Below are 14,434 nucleotides of genomic sequence, written 5' to 3'. Positions count from 1 at the left end.
AGTGGGGCTTTAAACAACTTCTTAAACATCTATTGTTAGTCACTGTAATTTTCGCTCAGGTTTTCTCCAAATTCTGGGAGCCCAACCCAAAAGGCCACTTAACCTCTATTTCTAGCTAATGTCAATTGCTTTTGCCCAGTTTCGCGACATAAATCAAGCCAAAAGGTAAACATAAATTGAGCTTAAGTATTCGCAAAACTTATTAATGTGACAATTGACGAATTGACTAAAAGTAAAGATCGTAGTTAAGACGCTGCTTGCTGTCTGTCAGTCTGTCGTGTCGAGTTGTCAGTGGTGGCGGTGGCAGTGGCTGGCCTGAGCCTTGCGGTGCGGTGGCTCCAATTTGGCTGCTTGTTGTTATTTGTGTAGTCGATTTGATGGCTTAAATGTTAAATTCGTTTGGTTTGCTGCCTGGCAAATGCTTTGCAGCGACATTAATTTACAGTTTGTCTATAGTTAAGAACATGAAAACTCATTAAAACATGCTGCAGATAAGCAAAAGCTAACGACAACAACAACAGCAGCAGCAGCGGCAACAACAACAAAGGCAGCGAGAAGAAACTGGCAATAAGACGTGGCTATAATTCAGTTGCCAGCAAGCCACAAAAACACACTCGAAACGTGACACAGTCAACAATTTATTGACACTTTCAAGACACTTGGTCAATGCGTATACCCTGTGCATAAATCAATATTTTTATGGGGTATAAACCAGCTGAGCTGTTCGATTTGCTCAGCGAAGAGTTGCGTAAGTTATAAAATAGGAAATTTAATTTAGATATTAAAGTTTCTCAATTTCAGAGTTGCTCTAAAGCGCTAACAGTTTGAGAGTCACTGACTAATTTCGACCATTTCCGAGTCTAGTCTTAACTATTTTACCTCTTTTGTCTGGGAAAACTGGATAAGTTCGTTAGACTCGCTTTTCTTATTATCTGTGGGCAATACATTTATATGTTCCGCTTGCAATAGATAACACTCTAATAGATAGTTCTGGGCTAGATAACAAAATTATTGACTTGAAATGTTTAGTATGTAATCACTACAGTTATGCTCAGATATATAACTGTGACAATCGATTATAGATTATAAATGATAGCTTATCGATAGTAGATGTATATTTATGATTAAATGAGAATCATATATATCATACACATACAATCTCTATATAGTTTTTCCTTTGATTTATAATAGTTCCCTAGGGTACGCATGTTTCGATTGCTTTTTGCTTTTTTCCAATTTGTTATCAATTATGAATTGCTGTTGTTGTTGTTGTTTTCTCATGGTGGCAGGCAGGCGACACGTTTTTAAAAGTCGGCTGATGGATTGATGTGGCTTCACGTGGCTTGCACAAATACAGCAAGAGATACACACACTCAGTCACTCACTCACACACACACACATGTGTGCTGGCAAATGTTCTGCCAAGTGAGTCACCCACCAATGTTGTTTGTCACTAATCATTGCTGCACTCCCTTAACCACCACCACCCGCCCCTCATCCCCTCGCTAGCCTCACTCCATCACACGCTCTACCAATACGCGCTCAATGGCCGAATGAGCACAAAATTGGAACCGCATGCAGCACGCAGAGAAACCAAGACCGACAAAAGACAGACGAACGACAACAAGCGATAAGCTATGAGGCCTGATTGACTAGCAGATACCCCGTACTCCAACAAAAAGTATTTGCTAATGGGCAAGCATTCTCTCTTACACGAACTACCCCATTAATGTGGTTACAGGGCATTTTTAATGCTGCTGCAAAACATAAGTGGAAGTGCCAACTGCATAAACTGAGACTGTCAGAAGCTACGTCCCTGAAATAATATCGATTTCGCTGTTTGGACTTTGCCTGCCTTTTCGCCTGCTGTTGGCTCTGCTGCTGCCTTTTGCTGCGCCCTCTTTCCTCGTCTTCTCGTTTCTTCTTCTTCTTCTTCTGCTGTTTGTGCGCTGGTTCCGATTGCCGCATTTGCCACTAAGAAGGCATTCACCTCATTTCCTGGACACGCGGCCGCATCAGGCGTTGAAGTGGACAAGCAACAGCAGCTGCAGCTGCCCCATGCCCAAGCCATACGCCCCGCTCCCAATCCCTGGCCCCACCCAACCCAGCCAAAGGCGTTGCCACAGACAGAGTGAGACAGAGAGTGAGAGAGAGATAGAAGACACAGATCATTGCATAATCAAGCGTCATTGTATTGGAGCTGCAATGCCTATCTTAATATCGATCTGACTCTCGATGACTGATGAACGTCGCTGATGCTAGGATGGGTTTTACTTTCCATCTCTTTTTTCTTTGCCAGCGCGAATCTCTTCAATCGATCCGACGATCTCATTACATACAATTCAACATAAATGAAAGTTCCTTAATGGCAGCGCAAAGAAGCATCAATAATTGATATGAGGAAGGAATTTTTGTTTATCAACTGATCGAGCATTATAATTTATCTACTTTATATGAATTGTTCTTAGGAGTTCTGAATATAAATATGCTGAAAAGCATACTAAATTCTAGCTCATGTTTGGATCAATGATCAATGATAAGTCTACGGCAAGTCCGGGTATATTATACCCCGTAATAAACGATCATCAGACTATCTCAGCAATTATTAATTGCTGCTCTCTTGCACAGCGTCCATTTAGCTGACTGATCCACTCCACTTGATAATAATCGAGCTTATGAGCAACAAATCTACGATCTATGCTGCTCACTCGGCTGTCCATGCCAGGCAAGCAGCTTTTACTTGTTCAAACATGCCTTTCTCAGGCTCTCGTATTCTTTGATATCTTTCTAATCAACTGGTCGGGCAGCCGCCTGAAGGCTTTCAAATGCCATTCAACTTATAGCAGGATAATCATTATCAGTTAGCACATAATAACTGCAAACTGCGCTCAACTTGAAACGTCATCCCCGAGGCACGCCGGTGATTAGCGGCATCATAAATTGTGCACTTTATCTGTGCAGCATGATCGCACGTTGAGTCGCCGACGACAACAACAACAACAGCAACAGCAACTGCAACTGCAACAGCAACAGAAGCAAAGCAACAAAAAATCTAACAAAAAGAAAAACGAATGTTGCGTAACGGTTCTTAAGCCACCCAGCTGAAAAGTTTTCGCAGTTTTCCCAGCTTTCGAGCTCAGGCCATAAATGGCCAACGCTAATTGCTTTGTCCGTCCGTGCTCATGCAGTTTTTACTGTAGTTTCTTCTACTGCATCAACTGCATATATGTATATACAGATAGACATTATTGTTTGACCAAATTGTATTGCCAACGGCCAAAACGTTGGCTGTCTGCTGATAGCTGTTAGCTGTTGGCCCCCAATGCAAAATGCAAATAAATCCAAGTCGAAGAGCCACTCGCAATATGCGATAATTCCAGTGTTTGTCTTTCGCCTTCGGGCGCTGGGGATGGCCAATGGACGATTTATCGATTGTTCGATTACACGATCGAAACTGGGGCTGGCCCTGCACCGCCTGCAGCATAAAATACATATTATTTGTTGTGTATTTTTTGGAAAGTGCGATTGCATAAGTAGGACAACAGGGCGTAGCCTCGACTCCTGCTGCCGCTGCTGCTGCTGTTGCTGATTGCAACCTGCCTTCGTATTGGGGTTACACTTTCTCGGTGGCCAGCGCGGGCTCACACCATAATTTATGTTAAGAACTTTTGATTTTAGGCAGGCGAAACAAATTTGTGACCCAATTTCACACGTCTCGATCGCTTCGATCGGCTCGTCTGATCGCTTCCCACGGCGAGTGGGCGGTCGCTCGCCCCTTAAATGTTCAATTTAAATGTCACAAAATGTCACACCGATCGAACTTAGCGGCTGCTTTATGTGTGTTATGTGGCCGTCCCCTTAGTAGATAAAACCCCTCCCAGAGCACAAGCTCCAGTTGATTTAGAGCTGCCCAAGAAATTGCTGAACCAATGTGTCTCAGTTTTATTTGTGGAGCTGCTAAAAGCAACACGTAAAAAATGCAATTAAATTCTTTAGAATCGAGCAACGATTTTCCTGGGTGCGGCTTTCGCTGCTGGGGAAACTGCCATGGAGGAATTGAGACATTAAAGTGTTTCGTAAATTGATTTTTTTTTTTTTTTTTTCAAAATAAACTTCTGTGTAATTGCAATTCGAGTTGCTGTGTGAAGATTAAAGAGGTCAGCAAGCAAAAAGGTTTTACGGATCACTAGATACTAAAGCTTAAATAGACTAATAAATAAGTAATAGATCAATTATTTAATGAAGTTGTAAACTTAACGTTGCTGGAAGCATAATAAATTGGGATAGCCTAAGCGACAAAGCCATATCTATCTGTCCGTCCGGACATCCAATTTTTGACTTTTTTGGCAAATACAGCTAATATGTGAAAGAGTTTACGACGAGCATTTTCGATCTCATCACTTTTACTTGCTACTAGTAGCACTTCCTCTATATGCAGATATTTGTATAAACTTCGAGAAATTTATAGATTTCCTTTAGTGATTTCCGTCTCAGATACCATTTTCATTATAGTCTTTCGTAAAGTTTATATTTCACATATCGATGCCTACACATCGCGCAGCTCCTACTAGGCTAATCATGTCCATAGATCCTGCTCTGCTGGCCCCTGCTGCGCACTATTTCGCACAAGTTGTTAACACGATTGAATGCCTCATTTGGACGATTTATGTGCTGTGAATGCGGCTGCTTTTTGGATCTGGCTTCTTTTTTCTTTGCTGTGTTGGTCAAAACCGTTAAAAGGATAATCGCCAGCATGAAAAATGAATGTTGAACCCTCGCAGCGCAATCTGCAACCTGCAGCGCCCGCCAGCCTTCCCAACCCCCCGTGCCGCCGCGATTCCCACGTTTCATCGAGTTTGAGCGCGTGCAATTTGTGGCATGCAGCAAACTTTCACATGGAGCGGACAGGCAAATTAACAGCAACAACAACAACCACAACAACAGCAAACAATATAAAGAGCTGTAAATGCCCCACAAACACCCACTAACTAACTCCATATGCATATAGGCATTATATGCATATATATCTCCCTCCATATACATATATATATGGCCTCCGAATGAAAGTGAAGTGAAGAATTGATGGACACGCTTTTGCCCAGCTCTAATGCATGTGGTGTGTGTGTGTGTGTGTGTGTGTGGGCGTGGCACATTCACATGACAAACCAGGCAAACAAATGATCCCCGCAGCTGCTGCAATCGATGATTACAATGCATAGATAACTATCGAAGCGTAACCAGCTCAGTGGGCAGGCATTGCAGGGTATATCTCTGCCTGCTTGCCAGACGGACAGACAGACGGACGGACAGACTGGAGCCTTAGCTAACCAGGATCGTCGCCTCCTGATCGTCTGATTTGCTTAATTGCATAAATTTTTATTTGCTCGCGTCGATGGTGCATGAGATATGCAAATGACGCCCGATATCCAATATATATGCCCACGGGCAGCTGCTGCTGCTGCTGCCGAAACTAAGCTAGAGCTAAACAAAAAAACTAAGCCGAAATAGCGAAAAGTCGCGCATTAAATCACACACACAGAAATTGTAGCAACCGCGGCAGCTCCTAGGCCAGGCTCATAGACCCGACCAAGACCAAAAGCCCAGACGCCATCGTCATCGTCGTCGTCGACTTTCGCTGCCTTTGAAATGCAAAAGAAAAAACTAAAAGTTTGCAGCAATGTAGGTGTATCAGAAAATGTAGTAAACGACAAGGCGAATACCCTGTAAATATGCTTTGTTATAAAGAGAATATGATGTTAACATGAATAGGTAAACGCCAGAAATGCCAGAACAAAATCTTATGCATTCAGATTCTAGAGAACCCTAGATCAATAAACTGTTTAAGGATATGCCTATTGGGGGTACGAAGCTATATCTTCCACAATTAACTGATTATCCTATATTAATTCTTATTATTTAAGTTTTGATCCAGTTCAAAGCTAATGACTCTTTCAATCTCTCTCAATATAGAAATTCACTTACACTTACAGGATTGTATACCCTATTCCCTATACTTTATACCAAATACTCTACACTTTACCTTACTATACCACATATTCATGCCCTCTGTGCGCAAGAAATTGAAATTTAAGCCTATAGAAATTCTTCGTTTTGTGTGTTTGTTTCGTGTGAATAACAAAAGCAATCAGGGTCGCAGCTTTTCTTTTGTTCGCCAAAATTTGACAGTCAGCTTCAGTTGCATCCTGCAGAAACTGAAAAAGAAAACCAAAACGCAAAAAACAAAAGCATTTCTAGTGCATGGGAATTTGGTAAAATGCAAGTTGGACACGGGTCAATGACAATTTTGAGATTCGTCTCTGGTTTGTGTCGCCTCGCAAAGGTCATTTGCTTGGAACTTTTACTTTTGTTTATGGCCAGTTTTAAGATGGGATTTGATTGGAGTACGAGTTATGCAAGTGTGGAAAGTCTTCATTTGTAATGAGGAGTCAAATATATAATTATCTTTTGTAAGACTTCATTTAAATTCATAATCTCTGGCCTCTTTATAGCTTCGAGTTATCGCTTATGCATTTTATGGCCCTTCCACACTCTATCGTAATTCAGTTGATTCATAGCTAAGAATTTCCACTCTTCATTATAATCTACAACTCATTGCCAGCCACGCCCCCCGCTTGCCAACCAAATTCAGCTCAAGGAATGCACAGTAAATCATAAAAAGAAGTCTTGGCCCCTATATGAACTTGCATGCAGTGGAACTATTCTTGAACTATTTTTAAACAAGAACAAGAAATTTTATACAATATTAAAAAAGAGAGAAAAGGAGAGAAAAACTAAAGTTGGGAGGAGCTGCCGCCATCGTTGCCGGCGGCCTTATCGCCGTGGTTCAGAGAGCGCAATTAAAACAAACGCGCGGATAAAGATGGGGCCAAAGCAACAAAATGATGACGATGATTATGAGGCGAACAGGCAGACAGACAACTAGAAGAATCATTCTTGAGTTCTAGAGATCCCCTCTTATAAATTGAGCAACTGCCCCAACTATTGCATATACCTATATATACATATATATATATGGATGGGATGTGATGGAAGGGCTTTCGGTTCTATTTTTAGCACTCGCTGCATTTTCGCTTTGAAATGTATCTACAAGATACGAATGCTGCAGCAGCAGCCCAGGCACAGGCCATGTTGACAGCGTGCCTAATTCAAGTAAGACGAAGACACACACACTCATAGGCTCACTCACACATCTAGACATTCCCTAGCTGCACAGAAATAGTTGCACATTCTAAAGATGAAGAAAAAATAGGAATGCAAGTGTCGCCATAGGCTTGGCGCTATTCCAGGCGCACATCACAGCAACAAATGTATCTTTGAGATACAAATATATCTCTCAGATACATGTTGCATACAATCGCAGGCGAATGCCATTTGACGCCTAATTCCGCAAATTACTTGCCTCTTCGATAATTCCCCCTGCCTTTTCCATTATACAACACTAATTGCTAGTATTTTTAGGCAACATTTAATAAGCATTTTTATTTTGGCCATAAACAAAGTGCATAAAAAATAGAAACGAGCCACCATGCGTCCCAAATAGTTTTCCTTAGCTGCATTTGACAATGGCTGTGCTGGGGATTATTTAAATGGCTGACCCCAATGCCAGTGTTGGGCAATGAAAAAGTGCAAGCGTGTGTGAGTGTGGGAAAGCACAGAATTAGGCACAGGCATTTACTTCTTATAACTGCATGCAAAATACATATAAAAACCAATTAAAAATGTCGGTAAAATAAACATAAACATTTTACACTTGAACAGAGTTTATTTCAAAATAAAAATCTTGGATCTTAACCAGATTTACTAGACTTTCCTCACTTTATCGTTTTCAATATTTGGTGAAATTTAACATCAATTGTTAAGTCAAATGTAAGTAAAAACAATCAGAAACGAAGTTTCAAACAAGCTATAGTGCTCTAGTCGGGAGTGTCCAACTAGGAAATACCCTGGACCCTGGACTAATATCAATCATCAGCATGTACTAAGCTGAAGCGCCCCTATGGTTCCATTTATAAATTAAACACTCTAAAATCTTTATCGAATTAATATTTTAATAATACAAAAAATGCCTCAGGTCAACGCTTAGCTCAAATTAGTCAACTCTGAGCTTTATATAATACTCAAAAATAATAACAATTATAATAAAATTTTAGAGCCGCTTAGTAAAAAATAAAAAGGTAAAAACGTAAACAATTTAATCTGCTGCTGTCGCAGCGCTGAAAGAATGCGTTGCAAACTTTTGTTGTGAATTATGCGAAACTACAAAAGCAAATGAGAGTGAAAAGGAGAGTGCTAAAGACGGAGAGAGAAGGAACAACATTTTGTTAACCGGTTTGAAATTAATTTGATTTTTATATACAATACATACATACATAGCCACACTACACTATATACACACATTTTCAAGGTTGATTTCGTATGCACAAAAGCCAAACAACAAATGCTGTCAGCAGCATTATAAATAGGGACGGAGCTGTCTGTCTGTCTATCTCTCTGTCTGTCGGTCTACGCCTCGACTTTGGCTTTAAGATGCGCATTAGGAAGCGCTCTGTTAATTAATTCCAGCTGCCGATTGACTTTGGCACAGCCGGCATACATTTATTATCAGCGCTGAAGATCGTTTAGCAGCTCCGCAACATTCGACACAATTTGTAGGCGTGCGCCTCAGCACTGGGTTACGCCTACCTGTGACTGCCTCCCCGCTCCTTGCAACTGCAACACGCAAGCGGAGAAACTTTAAAGTCACAAGTGCAACAGCAGACAATTGTGAGTTTATGCCTAAGGCAAAAGCTGAATACCCTAATGGATGCAATTGGTTTGCTCTCTTGGTAATGAAACTTTGCTGAATCTATATAATATATAACTTTTTGTTTGAGTATTCCATTTCATAAGCGTATAGCTCATAACTTATCTTATTTCCCCACTCTGCCATCCCTTCATTTATTCATCGAAACCTTTCAAAATAATTATGATTTTACAATGCAAATTGCAGTGTAATCTCAGAAAAGTGTTTGCAGATCATTAACCATAAAAATTAAAATCTATTTCAGATAGCTTCCAGATGAAAGTGCCCAAAGCCCATCTCTTCTCTTCATTAATAAAGGCAACTAACTGTCTGACATATGCAACACAACTCATTCACAAGTGTATTACAACAACATCAACAACAACAACATGCAGCGGCTGCTATGCGTGCATACAAAGTTAGGAAAATAAGAAGAAGAAAAACTTAAAAAAGCGATACGGAAATGCAGATAAAACCTTTGGAAAATTAATGAGCTGAAAACAATGCGGACATTGTTAAGAAACACAGACAGACGGAGGATGATGATGAGGATGGGAGGATGGGGGTGAGGGCGAGACGCGCCGAGTTCAATATTTTGACACAAAATGCCAAGGAGCAGCAACAACTACAACAATTACAACAACAACAAAAACATTGCAGAAAAAGTCCCTCAACTCAAATACGACAAACTATGTTCGAAAATTTCGGAAAAAAGTAAAAGTTTTCGTTAAATGAAGTTAATAATGACTATTAATGATGTCGATGATGATTTACTATAATAATAATATCGCAGACATCAATCAAATGGCAAAAAAAAAAAAAAAAAAACGAAACGCACATTAAAAGCAATCAAAACAAAACGGAAAATGTGTGAAAAATTCGAGAGAGAAAGAGAGATAGAGTGAGAGAGACAGATCAAGAGCTGTAAACTAGGTAACAAAGGTGGGTCAAATATTGCGCCATAAAAAAAAGTACAACAACTACAACAATGGCTCCCAATACAGCCGCTAAACGGTTCGCTTTTCATTTTACACCTTCGACGAAAAACAATTTCCCTCTTCCTTACCCCACCACAGCCTCCCAGCAGGTAGTAAACAAATCAAAAAGGAGGTCAACTATATATTGGCACACAGATTTGGGGAGCACAGTTTATAGATGTTAGTTGTAGTTGTAGGTATTGTTGTTGCTTTTGTTGCAGCTGTCGACGAGTGCTGCCAACTTGTCGATAATTGCAAAATTCTTAAGTGCTTCCCATTTAGCAAACGAGCTGCTGGCAGACAGCTCCAAATACCCTGGAATTTCATTTGAAGTCGCTCAATTTGAAGTGTAAACAAAAAGTGCTTCCAATTCAGAGTGCCAACAGATGGAAGGGAGAGAGCGAAAAATATGTAAATAGAATTGAAGATTTGGGGTGGAACCCGATTGCACACAGTGTTTATACGAGGGATGGGCTTGTATATATTTGCCATGTGTATATTTAGTGGAGTAAATGTTGCGGAATTGATTACTGGATTTATACAGTTAATGGAACGAATGGATCATAAGAATTTCTGAAGAAGAAGAAACATTCTTGAAGCTGAGTCATGCATCGCTGGCAAGCGGCAGCCATGCAAATATGCGAAAGGAATAATACGAATCCAGCAAATATATATACGTAAAACGGAGTGGAAGAAAGATAAGGAATAAAGAAAACGAATGAATCCGACTTTTATATAGCAATGAAGATTGATGAGGGCTTTAAGGGAAGGAGAAAGAGAGGAGAAGACATACAGATTAGATATATGTATATATCATTAATATACTTTTTAACTTTCTCTATGTATCTATGCTCAACATATCAGCACCTTCTCTGACCCTCTCCTATATCATTCCCTCATTGATTCGTATTTTTATGCTTCTCATAGTCCTCTCTTCATTCGCACTCTCTCACATCTCACATTTGATATGCTTTCGTATCAAATCAAGAATCCCAAAGATCATCTATATTCTTAAGGCCCTGCCGTTTAGCCTACTTTATCGAGTGTTTTCCAATATCAATCAAATATTCAACTCTTTTTACAAAAATTCTCTCTCGTCATCTTTCCGCTTTGAAAGCAGATCAAACAACTTGCTCATTGCGTTCATTCACAAAGTTTTCTCAGGCCATTTCACTTGCAATTAGCAGTTGGCCCAAAACATCGCCACTTCCTGTTTAGGCCCCATACGGGAATACACGTTCAAAAAACATTTCAATTGATGTTCGGCGCCTCAGTTATGAATCTTTGAATGAGCTTCGAGTGCGATTGGCTTTCACAGGTGTCTCCCACGCCCGAAACGAAAACGAAAAAAAACAATGGCGATTAAGGCTCGTTAATTTCTTGACTACTTTGTGTAATAGCTTTTGGCCTAAGGCCCGTAACGGCTAATGAGCCATTAACACGCTTATCGGTCCTAGCCAAGATGAAGGCGGAGGCAACTGAAAATTTCGGCCCGTAAAGGCGTCGCACGTGAGCGGGAATTTGTTGGCTTTTTCGGGTTTGGGGTCAGGCGCGAAAAATAACTAAATATGAGTTTCCTCAATTAGATTTTCAAGACACGATCCAAACGTATGGGCCATGCCATATAACGAAATGCAAATCGCATTAAGACGCGCTTTTAATCTGCGCTGAAAGGCATCGTCTATAGCTCCATCTCAGCCTCTCTCACTCTCTTTGTCGCTCTGCCGCTCACACTCAGCTCAGTTTTTGCAGAGTTGAAATCGCCTTAAACGCTAAACGAATCTCTTGGCTGTTGGGTCACCAGGTCAAATGCGAGTCACAAAGCCAGAAAACAGCTCCGAAAACAAAAGCAATAAAAAAAAGCTGTTGCAACTTGTGTGTGGAGATCAATGGTAATCCATAGGTAACAAAAGGGCATTCTTTTGGAAAGTGACTATACTGGAACTGGCACTGGAACTGGAACTGGATTGGCTTCTGCCCGTACTCATGCTGCCCCAGGCAAGTAGAAGTGCGCAACACTTATGCTCAAGTGCCGCCCTCTAGCGGCCATCTCTGTATATAATATGCAAAAAAGAACATAAATAAACAAACGCAGCTGAAAGAGTAAACACTTATAGTAGCATTATTATTTTCTGTTTTTGTTTATCATGAAACTCAGCAGGATCATTTCTTAAAGTGAAGTGTTTGTATTTCCATCTCGCTCTATTCTGCTCTATGTGTGAACTGATGTAGGTGAAAGCAGAATAAGTGAAGAAATATGTACGAGGGGATTAAAGATAACAGCCTAATTTCAACAGATGCATAGACCAGCTGTCAAAACAGCCGATTAGAATATAGAAAATACTTTAAAATATAAATCCAATTGGAATATGTCATGTGAACTTTACAATTCGCCGCATTCGTATTACTCAATTTCAACTCTTACCAGCTCAGCTGTCCACCCAGTCCATCAAGAAACTTCCTACAAATCAGAAAGTCCAATTGGAATCAAATGCCCTTGACAATTCGCCGCATTCACATCCAATGACAAGCTTCAACTATTAACCACCCCTACTTCTACTTTCTATTGCATTTAAAGTGTTTGTTGCGCATTTTCATGAATATTTTATTACATCAACTTGAACATCAATCGCTGCAGCAATTGGTTTTGCAGCCCCCGCACAGTGCTTGCTATCAGTCGATAGACAGAAACGGCAGATAAATAAAGCAGCCCACGCACAACGAATGCAACAAAAACAACGACAGCAAATATGCCGCCTGCTGTCATTGCACAGTTATGCACAAATACACTCTCACACACACACTCACAGATAGAAGCAGCCGCACTTTAAAATGCAAGTGTGTGTGTGAGTGAGAGAGAGCAAGCAAATAAATATTATCGCAGTCGGCGGTCGGTCGGGCGAATTCAAAGTTATTACGAAATCGCAATCGAACATAACGGTAGATAGCAAAAGCAGCAATAAAGCACACAAATGCATACATATGTACATTCACAATTGAAGAGAGGCAAAGCCAAATAAAATTGAAACATACATATGTAAATGGAGCAAAAAAGCAGACGAGCCACAAAAAAGAAAAAACTTCTAAGTGATAAAGTAGTTGAAAATTATTTATTTATAGAATTCAATAAAAATAAAAATTTCATTTAGTTTATTTTTACATTGTTTGCATTATAATCCACAAATTGAACGAAGTTTTGCCTCCATTTACGATTACGATTCACTGCAAGCGCAGCAGCAACGGCAGCGAATGGAAAGACAATGGCGTAAAGCACATAACAAGCGAATAAGCGTAGCTGGCAAAGCAGCCAGAACAAAAGCTGACTGCAGCAGCAGCAAAATAGAAAAGAAAAGCCAAAGAACCAAATGCCAGAGAAAAAGAGTAGCAAGCTAAACTCACTCGCACACACATACACATAAACACAAGTAAGGTTTTTTTTTTTTTTTTGCTGCTGCACTTAAATCGCCTTCTCGCTCTCTTCCAGTGAGCGCATGGAACGTAAATTAATTTAATGTGCTCTCGTAAAATTCTTCATTCTTTTTTTGTTAACAAGTGACTTACCTGCTTTGTTGCTGTTCTTGTTGATGTTAAGCCAGCTGCTTCGTTGAGTTTGCTGAATGATTTAGTTTACAAACACATACATTCACAATAAATACACTATACGAGATTTTTTTCAATGCGGCAACGCATGCGCAACTTGCAAATTCCAATTGGAATTTGAACCCCACAGCACTCAGCACATGTAAAGCGCAAAATCAAATGCAAAAGCAAACACAAAACGCAGAAGTGCTTCTTCTTTTCTTTTACTCTCTCATACACAGGGCGAATTTGTCGCCCTCACACACACACAATTGCACGCACTGCATTCGCCGTCGGGTTTTTTCTTCTCTCAGCATATAAATGTGTGCATGAGTGTGTTTCTACGGAGGTGTGTGTGTGTGTGTCGATACCTGCTAGTTGCTTGTTTTAAACTTTAATTTTAGCACATTTAGCTGCTCTTTGTGCTCGCAATTTACACGCAGATATTCAGAAATATTATTTCATCTGTTTTACTTGTTTGGTGTTTGCGGCACTTTGATTTCCGTGCACATGCACTTTGTCGGACACTAATACAAACACTATAACCATACACATGTATGCAAACGGCTTTGTATTTACCGCTGTTTCATGGCAAAACTATTTCAAGTAATAAAAACTAAACCCAACTAGTGGTTTGCACAATTCGATAAATCAGCGACGCAAAATTACACTTATAACACGACATTTAACATTTTTTCTTTAACTGTGCACACGCGTCGGCGGCCATTTGTTTGAAATGAAACAACAGAGCGACGCGAATAACGTCCGCTACGCGTCCAAACCGCTCGAAGTTGTTTTTGTTTATGGTCAAAATTAGGGATGTTAATATCGCATACATATCTAATGTGCGTCAACGAGCGATAGTATCGATATACAAGAGATGAGGAACTATGAAAATAGCAATGTTTTTAAAATAACTACATAGTGCAAATGTACTTTTAAAACTTGAATTAATAAATATAATTATTGTGGTATCAATTGCTATGAAAATGTAGTAATTTATTATATGTTCAGCAACTAAATTTAAATTTTACTGACTTTTTTCACTACGTACTCTCAGTGACTTGAAATCGTG

General features: G+C 40.0%; 1 protein-coding gene and 1 long non-coding RNA gene across 5 annotated transcripts in view; one reads left to right on the top strand and one right to left on the bottom strand.

The window, feature by feature from the left end:
• The window catches only part of klar (klarsicht), a 148,202-nt gene extending 134,020 nt beyond the window's left edge, over positions 1 to 14,182 (bottom strand). For all 4 annotated transcript variants that reach the window (XM_089466390.1, XM_089466395.1, XM_089466391.1 and 1 more), the window contains exon 1: positions 13,342 to 14,182. The gene's annotated coding sequence lies outside the window, so the exon portion shown is untranslated. The remainder of the gene's footprint in view (positions 1 to 13,341) is intronic.
• On the top strand, positions 8,507 to 11,888 carry LOC149268941 (uncharacterized). The gene is made up of 2 exons (XR_016269600.1): positions 8,507 to 8,846; positions 9,069 to 11,888. It is a non-coding gene; the product is annotated as an uncharacterized LOC149268941 (long non-coding RNA).
• Positions 14,183 to 14,434: the final 252 nt, after the last annotated feature.

Source organism: Drosophila arizonae, chromosome 4 (genome assembly GCF_054131065.1).
Source record: "Drosophila arizonae isolate 15081-1271.41 chromosome 4, UAZ_ARI_1.0, whole genome shotgun sequence".
NCBI classification, from domain to species: domain Eukaryota; kingdom Metazoa; phylum Arthropoda; class Insecta; order Diptera; family Drosophilidae; genus Drosophila; species Drosophila arizonae.
This window is presented reverse-complemented; position numbering and strand designations above follow the sequence as displayed.